The sequence below is a fragment of the Saccopteryx bilineata genome, chromosome 7 (assembly GCF_036850765.1).
Source record: "Saccopteryx bilineata isolate mSacBil1 chromosome 7, mSacBil1_pri_phased_curated, whole genome shotgun sequence".
Lineage (NCBI taxonomy): Eukaryota > Metazoa > Chordata > Mammalia > Chiroptera > Emballonuridae > Saccopteryx > Saccopteryx bilineata.
In genome coordinates this window covers 67,595,371-67,607,506 of record NC_089496.1, presented here as the reverse complement: position 1 = coordinate 67,607,506, position 12,136 = coordinate 67,595,371, and the positions used below count along the sequence as shown (strand labels likewise).

The 12,136-nt window shown below is 46.3% G+C and overlaps 1 pseudogene; it reads right to left on the bottom strand.

Annotated features, from left to right (window-relative positions):
• Positions 1-9,964: 9,964 nt before the first annotated feature.
• On the bottom strand, positions 9,965-10,551 carry LOC136310693 (ferritin heavy chain pseudogene; annotated as a pseudogene).
• Positions 10,552-12,136: the final 1,585 nt, after the last annotated feature.

Genomic DNA, 12,136 nt, shown 5'->3' with positions numbered 1-12,136 from the left:
TGAAACCAGCGTGACCCCTGCAATATGTGTGTGAGAACCAGAAACAGTTCCGTTCCCTCAACTTTATTTTACTGACAGAAGAGAGGCGCCAGGCATCTGCCACGAGTTCTGCGCTGTCCCCTCCTGTTCTGTGCTGCGATCCAGGACAGGGTTTCCGAGCTGCGGCACTACTGACGTGTAGGGCTGGCTGATTGCTTGCTGTAAGGCAGGCGGAGTGTCCTGTGCATTGTAGGGTGTTGAACAGCACCCCGGGGTTCTACCTGTTAGATAGCAGTAGCATCTCCCAGTTGTTTCAATGAAAAATGTCTCCAGGTCTGACCAGGCAGTGGCGCAGTGGATAGAGTGTCAGACTGGGATGCGGAAGACACAGGTTCAAGACCTTAAGGTCACCAGCTTGAGCACGGGCTCATCTGGTTTGAGCAAAGCTCACCAGCTTGGACCCAAGGTCGCTGGCTCGAGCAAGGGGTTACTCGGTCTGCTGAGGGCCCGCGGTCAAGGCACATATGAGAAAGCAATCAATGAACAACTAAGGTGTCACAATGAAAAACTGATGATTGATGCTTCTCCTCTCTCTCCATTCCTGTCTGACTATCCCTCTCTCTGACTCTTTCTCTGTCTCTGTAAAAAAAAAAAAAAAAAAAAAAGTCTCCAGGCATTTCCAGATATCAACTTGGGGGCCAGAATTGCCCCTTGTTGAGAACCAGCAATCTAGGATGAGGTATGGTCTGTCAGTTCTACAGAATGACTATCTTCTCCAACATTAGCTATCTATACTTTTTAATCACAACATATTTTCCACTTTCTCTGTGGAATGTTTCTAATTGGGATACCACAGAATGAAATTCCCAACTGGTTAGTCCTGGTCACTAGAAACACTAGGCTGAAAGGATTCCGAGGGTTCCACATGTAGCAGAAAGCTCACTGTTGGCCTTGGTGTAGGTGTGCAGTGAAGGGGCTATTCTGCTTGTTAAAGGTTTGTCTGTTTAAAACTATAATTTGGCCTGACCAGGCCATGGTGCAGTGGATAGAGCATCAGACTGAGATGCAGAGGACCCAGGTTCGAGACCTCGAGGTTGCCAGCTTGAGCGCGGGCTCATCTGGTTTGAGCAAAGCTCACCAGGTTGGACCCAAGGTCGCTGGCTCCAGCAAGGGGTTACTCGGTCTGCTATAGCCCCACGGTCAAGGCACATATGAGAAAGCAATCAATGAACAACTAAGGTGTTACAACGAAAAACTGATGATTGATGCTTCTCATCTCTCTCCATTTCTGTCTGTCTCTATTTATCCCTCCCTCTGACTCTGTAAAAAAAAAAAAAAATTATAAAACTATAATTTGGTGCCGGACCAGGTGGTGACGCAGTGAATAGAGCATCAGCCTGGGATGCTGAGGACCCAGGTTCAAAACCCCAAGGTCACTAGCTTGAGTGCAGGCTCATCCAGCTTGAGTGCGGGCTCAGTAGCTTGAGCACGGGGTCGCCAGCTTGAGAATGGGATCATAGATATAACTTCATGGTTGCTGGCTTGAGCCCAAAGGTCACTCACTGGCTTAAAGCCCAATGTTGCTGGCTTGAGCAAGGGGTCTCTCGGTCTGCTGTAGCCCCCCGGGCAAGGCACATATGAGAAATCAATCAATGAACAACTAAGGAGACTAAAAAGCTGCAATGAAGATTTGATGCTTCTTATCTCTCTCCCTTCTGATCTGCCTGTCCCTGTCTGTCCCATCCCCCACCCCACGCCCACCCCTTACAAAAAAGTAAAAAATAAAACTATAACCTGCCTTCTTTCCTTGTACTCCAACTATTCAGTTTGCTCTGAATGGGCCCCTAGCTGAGGTATAATGGAAAGCATGTTGGCCTTGGGATCTGAAGATCTGCTGTTTACTAAATATGGCCTTATATGAGTTGGTCATTTACTCTCCTCAGCTTGGAATATAGGCTGTTTATTCCTTGTTCATAAGACGAGTGTGAGCATTAAAGGAGATAAATTAAAGTCTCTAAATAATTCCTCATTTGTAGGGAGTGCCGAGTAATGTATGTGTGTTTATACATTCTTCATTTATTTACTCATCAAAGAAATAGGTGAATCACGTTTAGGGCCAGGGAATAGGATCCAAATATGAATGTTTGAAAAATTTGAGAAGATGAAAGTACGATCCTAAAAGGACTTGTCCGGCAGGAGACAGAAAAGAGCTGGGAGAACCAGCCAATCATCCTCTCAAAGTGAAGGTTTATTTGGAAGCCTTCAAACTGGCCCCCACTGAGAGAATAATTTGGAAGAAGAAAGAAATATCTGTATCTGTAGAGATGACTCACAGGGAAGCTCTAATGAGTATTCAGAGTGTGGTTCCTGAGCCAGCAGCATCAGCCTTAACCGGGAGCTTGTCAGAAATTAAGGAAGAGAAGCCTGATCCTCAAGCTCCCTTGATTCATAGTCAAGAAAGTCAGACCCTCATGTAGAGTTATTTCCTTTAGTCTTGCTTCTTTCAAAGTACGAATTTTCTAATTCATAGTAGAGAAGAGACAGAAAATCAGAAGAGGTGAAGTTGGACCAATGAAGGCACAAATAAGGTGACGATTGATAAAGAATGAAAACCCTCCCAATGTTTAGACTGGACTTAGGTTCTTTCTTTCTTTCTTTCTTTCTTTCTTTCTTTCTTTCTTTCTTTCTTTCTTTCTTTCTTTCTTTCTTTCTTTTTTTTTATTTCTGAAGCTGGAAATGGGGATAGACAGACAGACTCCTGCATGCGCCTGACCGGGATCCACCTGGCACGCCCACCAGGGGGTGACACTCTGCCCACCAGGGGGCGATGCTCTGCCCCTCTGGGGCCTCGCTATGTCGCGACCAGAGCCACTCTAGCGCCTGGGGCAGAGGCCAAGGAGCCATCCCCAGTGCCTGGGCCATCTTTGCTCCAATGGAGCCTCGCTGCAGGAGGGGAAGAGAGAGACAGAGAGGAAGGAGAGGGGGAGGAGTGGAGAAGCAGATGGGCGCCTCTCCTGTGTGCCCTGGCCGGGAATCGAACCTGGGACTTCTGCACACCAGGCCGACGCTCTGCCACTGAGCCAACCGGCCAGGGCAGGTTCTTTCTTTATGAAATTTTTTTTAGTGCGAGTGTGTGCACATGAGAGACAGACAGATGGGAAGGGAGAGAGATGAAAAGCATCAACTCGTAGTTGTGGCACCTTAGTTGTTCACTGATTGCTCCCTCATATGTGTTTTGACTCAGGTGGGGGGCTACAGCTGAGCCAGTGACCCCTTGCTCAAGCCAGTGAGTCCATGCTCAAGCTGGCAACCTCAGGGTTTCGAACCAGGGGCCTTAGTGTCCCAGGCCAATGCTCTATCCACTGCTCCACTGCCTGGTGAAAAGTGTGTGGCAAACAGCCACGTACTCCTCAATACGGTCTGTGGTCATTGTTTAATAGTCTCAAAGTAAATACCTATAATGTTGGCCGAGAGTCATCAAGAACAATTTAAATCTTGTTTTATGATACAGATTTCAGAAATATTTTCAAAGGTGAAATATGTATGTCAAATGAATGAAGTTTGAGTGCTTTAAGGAGTTAGCTTTACTTCTTTGGGAGTTTCACTTGCGGCACGCTTCCTTCCCCAAAGAAACTGATTCCGAGGCGCCACTGTGACTTGTTAGAGGTCAAGGCCACGCCCCATCCTTTTCCTACACCTGCTGGGGCACAGTGTAAGAACTCAGTACGTGTTGCACTTAGTACAAAAACTTTCCACAGGAAGGCCCTTCCTTATTTTGTGTAGGCATCAGAGGTGTCTCCACTTGCAGTATGTGTCTTCCTATAAAAACAACATTTACTGCTCAGTATCTAAAATACTAACATCAGCGTTATACTTTAGGTATGTTATGGGATAAAAATAAGCCTAATAGGCTTTTGTGTGCTGACCGGTTTTACTTACTGATTTTTTTTACAATTTTTTTTTTAAGTGAGAAGTGGGGAGGCAAAGAGACAGACTCCCACATGTGCCTGGACCAGGATCCACCTGGCATGCCCCCTATCAGATGATGCTCTGCCCATCTGGGACTGTTGCTCTGTTGCTAGGCAACCAAGCTATTTTAGCACATGAGGTGAGGCCATGGAGCCATCCTCAGCACCCTGGGGCCAACTTGCTCCAACTGAGTCATGGCTGCAGGAGGGGAAGAGAGAGAAAGAGAAAGGGGGAAAGAGAAAGAAAGAGAGAGAGAGAGAGAGAGAGAGAGAGAGAGGAGGGAGAGGGGAAGGAGGGGAGAAGCAGATGGTTCCTTCTCCTGTGTGCCCTCACCAGGAATTGAACCCAGGATGTCCATACACCGGGCTGACACTCCACCACTGAGCCAAATGGCCAGGGCCTACATATTGATTTTAGAGAGAGGAGAGGGAGAGAGAGAAAGGTGCGGGGGAGGAGTGGGAATCCTAAACTAGCAGTTGCTTCTCATATGTGCTTTGACCAGGCAAGCCCAGGACTTTGAACTGGTGACCTGAACATTCCGGGTCAAGTGTTTATCCATGTGCCACCACAGGTCAGGCTGACCTGGGAACTTAACGATCCATTTATTCTTCATTTAGTCATGTCTTTAAAAAGCACAATACAATTTCTCTATGGGGGGAAATATAGTCCAAATTCCAAAAATGTAATTTACACATGACTTTTGGGACATGCTCTGTTCACTAGATGTTTCTAGGTGTATATTATGTCCCTAATGTAATCCAGAGAGCCACACTCAGGGAGCTAGGGGTTTGGAAGTTCCATAAAATAATTGGACCTTCTTCAATATTAATACATGTCTTTGTAATTTGGTAAAACTCAAAGGGAAGCACCATTGAGACTCGTTTCTAGTGCTGACTATGCTAAGTTCAAACAAAGAAGTCAAACATGTGGGTAAAGCTGGTCTGACTGAGGCACAGAGGAAGAGTGGAAACCGCTTGGGCACCTGTTTGGCCACAAATTATATTCTGCAGAGTAAGTTCTCACTGTGCCTCCTGTTACCTCCCTTACCACGTCATATGGTGGCTTCAGGGTTCGAGTTCAAGGGCAAGAGTCCCTGATTCTTGAAATGAACCACTCTTTTTTTTTTTTTGCTTAACAGCAAAGGCACAAATTGTGAGATAAGGTCTCAACTTTTGTTCCAAGTCAGTAAATTTTCTCTTTCTTAAAATTGTTCTGTGGAAACGTAAGTAGATAACGGCCCAAGGGGGCTGCTAATTTATTTAATTTGTGTAGCAGAGTGGACAGTGGTGTCTAGGGTGCAGAGCATCTGGGTTATAACACTGTCCTTACTCCTTGCTTATAATGTGATCTTTGACAAGTTGTCCAACCTTTCTGAGCCTAAGTTTTCACTTCTGTAACAGGGAGGTAATAATAATAATAATAATAATAATAAAATATTCAACCTTCCTGATTCACAAGGCTATTGTTATAAGGAACAAATGAGATGATGTATAGGAACATTTCAACCAGGTCTACATGGGCATGGACTATTTTTTAAACTTTTATTTAATTTTATTTTTCTTAGTGCATGCACATGTGAGAGAGAGACAGACAGACCAGGACAGACAGACAGGAAGGGAGAGAGATGAGAAGCATCAACTCACAGTTGCTGCACTTTAGTTGTTCATTGATTGCTTCTCATATGCGCCTTGACCTGGGGGCTCCAGCTGAACCAGTGACTCCTTGCTCAAGTCAGCGACCTTGGGCTCAAGCCAGCAATGTTTGGGCTCAAGCCAGTGACCATGGGGTCACGTCTATGATCCCATGCTCAAACCAGCAACCCCGCGCTCAAACTGGTGAGCCCGTGCTCAAGCTGAATGAGCCTGCACTCAAGCCAGTAACTTTGGAGTTTGAAACCTGGGTCCTCAGTGTCTCAGACCAATATTCTATCCACTGCGCCAGTGCCTGGTCAGGCAGGAGGACCTTTTATGGCAGAAAGCACAGGAAGAAACTCTAGGTGGAATGGACTTGACTAACAGGAGAGATTGTTCATTTAACATAGGAGACAACATTTAACATAGGAAGTCTCTATTCCTACTTTCACCCCAACTAGGGAAGGTGTTCACCTGTGATGCTCACAGGTGTTCAGAGGGGTGGTTCTGCAGAGGGCGTTTGCAGAGTGCCTGAATTTAAACACATCAACCACGTTGTAGCATTTGTGTGGAGCTTTTCAACAGTCAGTGGAAAGAGATTTCCTAGAGCAATAGACATGCCATTGAAGAACCTGAACTCCACAATCTGTGAACAGTAAAGCTATGTTGTCCTGTCATTCATGATTACCCTTTATCTACTTTGGCCAAGATCTGGAGGGTCAGTCCCTGAAAGGAAAAGACAAGGGGCCTTGGGATGGGGTACCTCAGACATATTTGTGGATGTGGGCACAATTCTAGGTCAAAACTGTGCCCAAAATAGAGAAATTAGGTGACCATATGTACAATAAATTTAGAATGAAGGGCCTCTTGCCCTGCTCTTCCAGCTGGCTCCTCTCAGACCTTTGGCACCAGTTCTTCTTTGAGAAATTGACCAGTCAAGAGGCAAGACCTATGGACACCAACATCAGGGTTCTGCCCCAAAAGGCGCCACCCGCACAGCCCTACAGTGAAGTTCAAAGTCAACAAAGCTCATCATATGCTCAGCATTTCCAATCAGCTTTTCTTCTTTACTGGTTATTATGAGTATATGGCCAAAAAGTACTACATATATAAGAAAACTTTCCATCATGATAAATTGAAATAAAAAAATAAAAAAATAAAAAAAGCAAATACAGGCCCTGGCCGGTTGGCTCAGTGGTAGAGCATCGGCCTGGTGTGCAGAAGTCCCGGGTTCGATTTCTGGCCAGGGCACACAGGAGAAGCGCCCATCTGCTTCTCCACCCCTCCCCCTCTCCTTCCTCTCTGTCTCTCTCTTCCCCTCCCGCAGCCGAGGCTCCATTGGAGCAAAGATGGCCTGGGCACTGAGGATGGCTCTATGGCCTCTGCCTCAGGCACTAGAGTGGCTCTGGTCGCAACAGAGCGACGCCCCAGATGGGCAGAGCATCGCCCCCTGGTGGGCATGCCGGGTGGATCCTGGTCAGGCGCATGTGGGAGTCTGTCTGACTGCCTCCCTGTTTCCAACTTCAGAAAAATACAAAAAAAAAAAAAAAAGCAAATACATAAAAGCAATAGCAACTTTAAATACTCAGAGACAAGGAGAAAAAAAATTGCAAAAAAAAAAAGGAACCACCTATTATTAAAATCCTCAGAAGGAAAGAACATACCGTGACTATGAGAAACGTGTCGTCTTTGAAAAGGAGGCTATAAAACAGCAACATTCAGAGGACAAAAATGTGCTTCTGGAAATTACAAACGCAACAGAAGAAAGGAAACCGTCCAGAAAGTTGAGTAAAAATATAGAAATAGAAACTGGAATGAAAATATAAGAAAATCAAAGGATCAGTTCGGGAGATCTAATACCTAAATAATTTCAATTTCCAGAATAAGAGAACAGAGAAAACAGAAAGGGCAGAATCATCCAAGAAATAATGTAAGAAAATTTTCCTCAGTGGAAGGACATTAAAGTCGCCAGATTGGAAGTTTTGTTGAATGTAAAGCAAAGTGGATAAAAAATAGACTTACAAGGCATGTATTAAGAAATTCAGAACATTGGTAAAAAACAGAAGTCTCTACAAGCTTCCAAAGAGAAAAAAGAAAGACTAAGAAGGATTGGAGCCCTGGCCGAGTAGCTCAGTTAGTTGGAATGTTGTCCAGTACACCAAGGTTGAGAGTTCAATCCCAGCTCAGACAAGAAATAGGCAATGAATGCGTCAATTAGCAAAACAACAAACTGATGTTTCTCTCTCTCTCTCTCTCTCTCTCTCTCTCTCTCCCCTTCCCCCTCCCTTTCTCTCTCTAAGATCAACAATAATAATAATAATAAAAAGATTGGCCTGATTTGTGGTGGCGCAGTGGATAAAGCATCGACCTGGAAACGCTGAGGTCGTCAGTTTGAAACCCTGGGCTTGCCTGGTCAGGGCACACATGGGAGTTGATGCTTTCTGCTCCTACCCCCTTCTCTCTCTCTTTCCTCTCTAAAATGAATAAAAATAATAATAATGAAAGATTGGAAACAAATATGGTTTTCAACTTTTCAATAGCAACCTTGAAAGCGAAAAGGCAATAAAACAGTGCCTTTGACATTCTGAAGGATAATTATTTCTGTTTTAGAATTCTAGACCTGGCCGGATAGCTTGGTTGGTCTAGTCTAGAGCATCAACCTGAAGCACAGAGGTTGCCGGTTCGATCCCCAGTCAGGGCACATACAGGAACAGATCTATGTTCCCCCCTCTCTCTCTCTCTTTCCCTACCTCTCTCACTAAAATCAATAATAATAATAATAATAATAATAACAACAATAATAATTCTATACCCAGACTATCATTTAAATTTGAGAGTTGAAAAACTACCATCTCAGGCACTAACAGTCTCAAAACATTTATGTGTCGTACGATCTATCCCCAGGAGCTCATCTTGAGTAGAGTGTACTCCACCCAGAAGGAGAGGACACACGAGAAAGACCTGGGACCCAGGAAGTAGGAGATCCGGTTAGAAAAGATGAGAAGGAGTCCCAGGGACGATGGAGTGAGGAGGCTCCAGGGAGCGAGCTGAGCCGGCACAGTGGGTAACTACAGGTCGGAGGAGTGAACTTGAGGCACGGGCTGAGTGCGGCCTGCCGTCAGCAGGTCCCTCGGGGCCATTTATGTTTCTTTCACCTTGAGAACAGCATAGTTGAGTTTCATGCTATCTTCTTTTTATTTATTTATTTATTTATTTATTTTTAATTTTTTTTTTTTTTTTTTTTTTTTTTTTTCTGAAGCTGGAAACAGGGAGAGACAGTCAGACAGACTCCCGCATGCGCCCGACCGGGATTCACCCGGCAGGCCCACCAGGGGCGACGCTCTGCCCACCAGGGGGCGATGCTCTGCCCATCCTGGGCGTCGCCATGTTGCGACCAGAGCCACTCTAGCGCCTGGGGCAGAGGCCACAGAGCCATCCCCAGCGCCCGGGCCATCTTTGCTCCAATGGAGCCTTGGCTGCGGAAGGGGAAGAGAGAGACAGAGAGGAAGGCGCGGCGGAGGGGTGGAGAAGCAAATGTGCGCTTCTCCTGTGTGCCCTGGCCGGGAATCGAACCCGGGTCCTCCGCACGCTAGGCCGACGCTCAACCGCTGAGCCAACCGGCCAGGGCTCATGCTGTCTTCTTGACGTGACTGGGGTTTGCCCACGGACTGAGGCACCGCTGCTTAGATGTGCTGAGGACATTCCACCCCCTCCCCCAGCCTTTTCTGTTTAACGCTTAACCCTGAGAACTAGAAATAAATCCTGGGTTTCGAAGCAGAAAATACTCAGTGGTCCGTTTAGGATGCTGGACATCCTGTGCCTGGCCCACACTATGGTCTCGCCCCAAGTCCCAAATATGGCAAGCTTCGTGTTTCTGAGGACTCACTGACATGACCTGGCCCCGCCATCTTCACAAGAAGGAGTGGAAGTGAACGCTAGACAGTGACTCAGAGAGTCTGGTCAGCTTCTCTTTCACTGGGGGACTTTGTCTAAAAGAGGCGACACGGCTTGTTCCTTTCACGGTTCGAGGTGTGCTTGTTACTGAGTTTTTAGAAATGAAGTAATACATCTTTGAGGGTTATGTACATTTGTACTACAGTTCTTTTTGAAAAGTGCAAAAGAATGCTTAACATTAACGTCAGTAATGGTTCGTTCTCTGGGGTATGATGGGGAACAAGGTGGAATTAGGGAAGGGTGCACAGTGGACTTTATTATTTTTTATTTTTTGGATACCAAATTACTTTATTCAAAGGAATGGTACAAATGAAAGGATGAAAGTGGATGATTTGGTATGTTTTAGAAAAGGTAAAGGTAACTCCAACATGCACATACTGCTTTGGTGACCAGGGAAGTCACCCCATGGCTACGGGAAGCCAGCCTAAAGTTTAGCTATCTTCTCCGTCTCCCAGGGTGTGCTGGTCAAAGAGATATTTGGCCATACCTGTTCGGGGGCCCCCAACCTGCGCAACTGGTTATGTGGTCACCCAATTCTTTGATGGATTTCACCTGCTCATTCAGGTAATGAGTCTCAGTGAAGTCACACAAATGAGGGTCATTTTTGTCGGTGGCCAGTTTGTGCAATTCCAGTAGTGACTGAGTCACACTTTTTTTCTAAGTGCAATGCACAATACATTGCCTTCAGTCCATTTACCGTTGTCAGAGTCTGGTTCCTTGATGTCCTGAAGGAAAATTCGGCCACCACGCTGGTTCTGCAGCGTCATCAGTTTTTCAGGACGTCCCTTTTCCTCATGAGGTTGGTGAAGAAAATATTTGGCAAAGTTCTTCAAAGCCACATCATTATGGACAAAGTAGTAAGACATGGACAGGTAGGTATAGGATGCATAGAGCTTCAGGTTGATCTGGTGGCTGATGGCGGCTTCAGAGTCCTGGTGGCAGTTCTGGCGCATCTGCGAAACAGTGGGGGTCATCATGGTGAGCGGCTGAGAGGAGGCAGCCGGTCAGCACTGGAGCCGGGGCGGTGGCCTTGGGACGGTCGGAGGACGATGTGAGGCGGTGGCAGAAGGATGAATCAGACGGCTGGCTGGGATGGGCGTCCAGCGCCGGGTTCTGTTCAAGCGCTGTTGAAGCAGGAAACCTCAGTGACTCTGGCAAAAACTCTATGTTATTATTTTTAAAAATTTCATTCATTGATTTTAGCGAGAGAGGAAGGGAAATAGATAAACAGAGAGGCAGGAACATTGATCTCTTCCTGTATGTGCCCTGACTGGGGATTGAACCAGCAAGCTTTGCACTTTAGGATGATGCTCTAACCAACTTGAGCTATCCTGCCATGGTATCACAGTGGAGTTTAAAATGACATGTAATGTATTTCTTAATCCAGGTGGTGGAGTACATTGTTACTTAATTATTATTTTAAAGTGAAACTAAATATTTTATACCTGTATAAAATTGATTATATGTATCAATTTTTAAAAACTTTTAAATTGACTTTTGAGAGAGAGAGAAGGGGGGGAGAGAGAGAAAGAGAGAGAGAGAGAGAGAGAGAGAGAAAGAGACAGGAACATCCCATCTATTCTGGTATCTGCCCTGACTGGGGTTGGAACCAGCATCTGCACTTTGGAATGGCTCTGTAACATACCGAACTATCTGGCCAGGGCTATATGTATCTATTTTTTTGTTTTTGTTTTTGTATTTTTCTGAAGCTGGAGACGGGGAGGCAGTCAGACAGACTCCCACATGCACCCGATCGGGATCCACCCGGCATGCCCACCAGGGGGCGATGCTCTGCCCATCTGGGGCGTCGCTCTGTTGCGACCAGAGCTACTCTAGCGCCTGAGGCAGAGGCCACGGAACCATCCCCAGCACCCGGGCCATCTTTGCTCCAATGGAGCCTCGGCTGCGGGAGGGGAAGAGAGACAGAGAGGAAGGAGAGGGGGAGGGGTGGAGAAGCAGATGGGCGCCTCTCCTATGTGCCCTGGCCGGGAATCGAACCCGGGACTTCCGCACGCCAGGCCGAAGCTCTACCACTGAGAAAACCGGCCAGGGCCTATATGTATCTATTTTAATAAAAGTTTTTGAAGTAAAAATGGGTCTTAAGTCCAACAAATGAGGAGTACCTGGAGAAGGTGCTTGAGTTTTGAGAGCTAAGGTAAAATTACTTAACTGATAGGAGGAAATTCCCAATTACTTAGCTATTAAATTCTCCTTGGAAGCTCTCTTCCTGACGTGCAGGGGCCTGTTCCTCAGGAATTGAGTCATGGGAAACATCAAGAAAGAGGTGCTTACTTCTTCACTGCCTGCTGGGGTGTGCTCACGCTCTCTGCCTTCATTCAGATATTACTGGGGGGGGGGGGAAAGCCCCTAATGAGAGGTGGTTACTGACTCACAACCCTACTTTGATCGTGGTTATTTCCCTTGAGGAGAAGGCATGTGGTATTTTTGCCTAGCTTGTGCTACGTGACCTTCAGCCGTAGGGGAGGCCTTCCTAGGAGCTCTTTTAAGTCAGCTCCAGCTCGTCGCAAAGCTGTTGGATTGCTTGAACAGACACACCCAGGACATGGGTGGGGCTTTGAAACGCCCAGCTCTCCTGAGTGTCT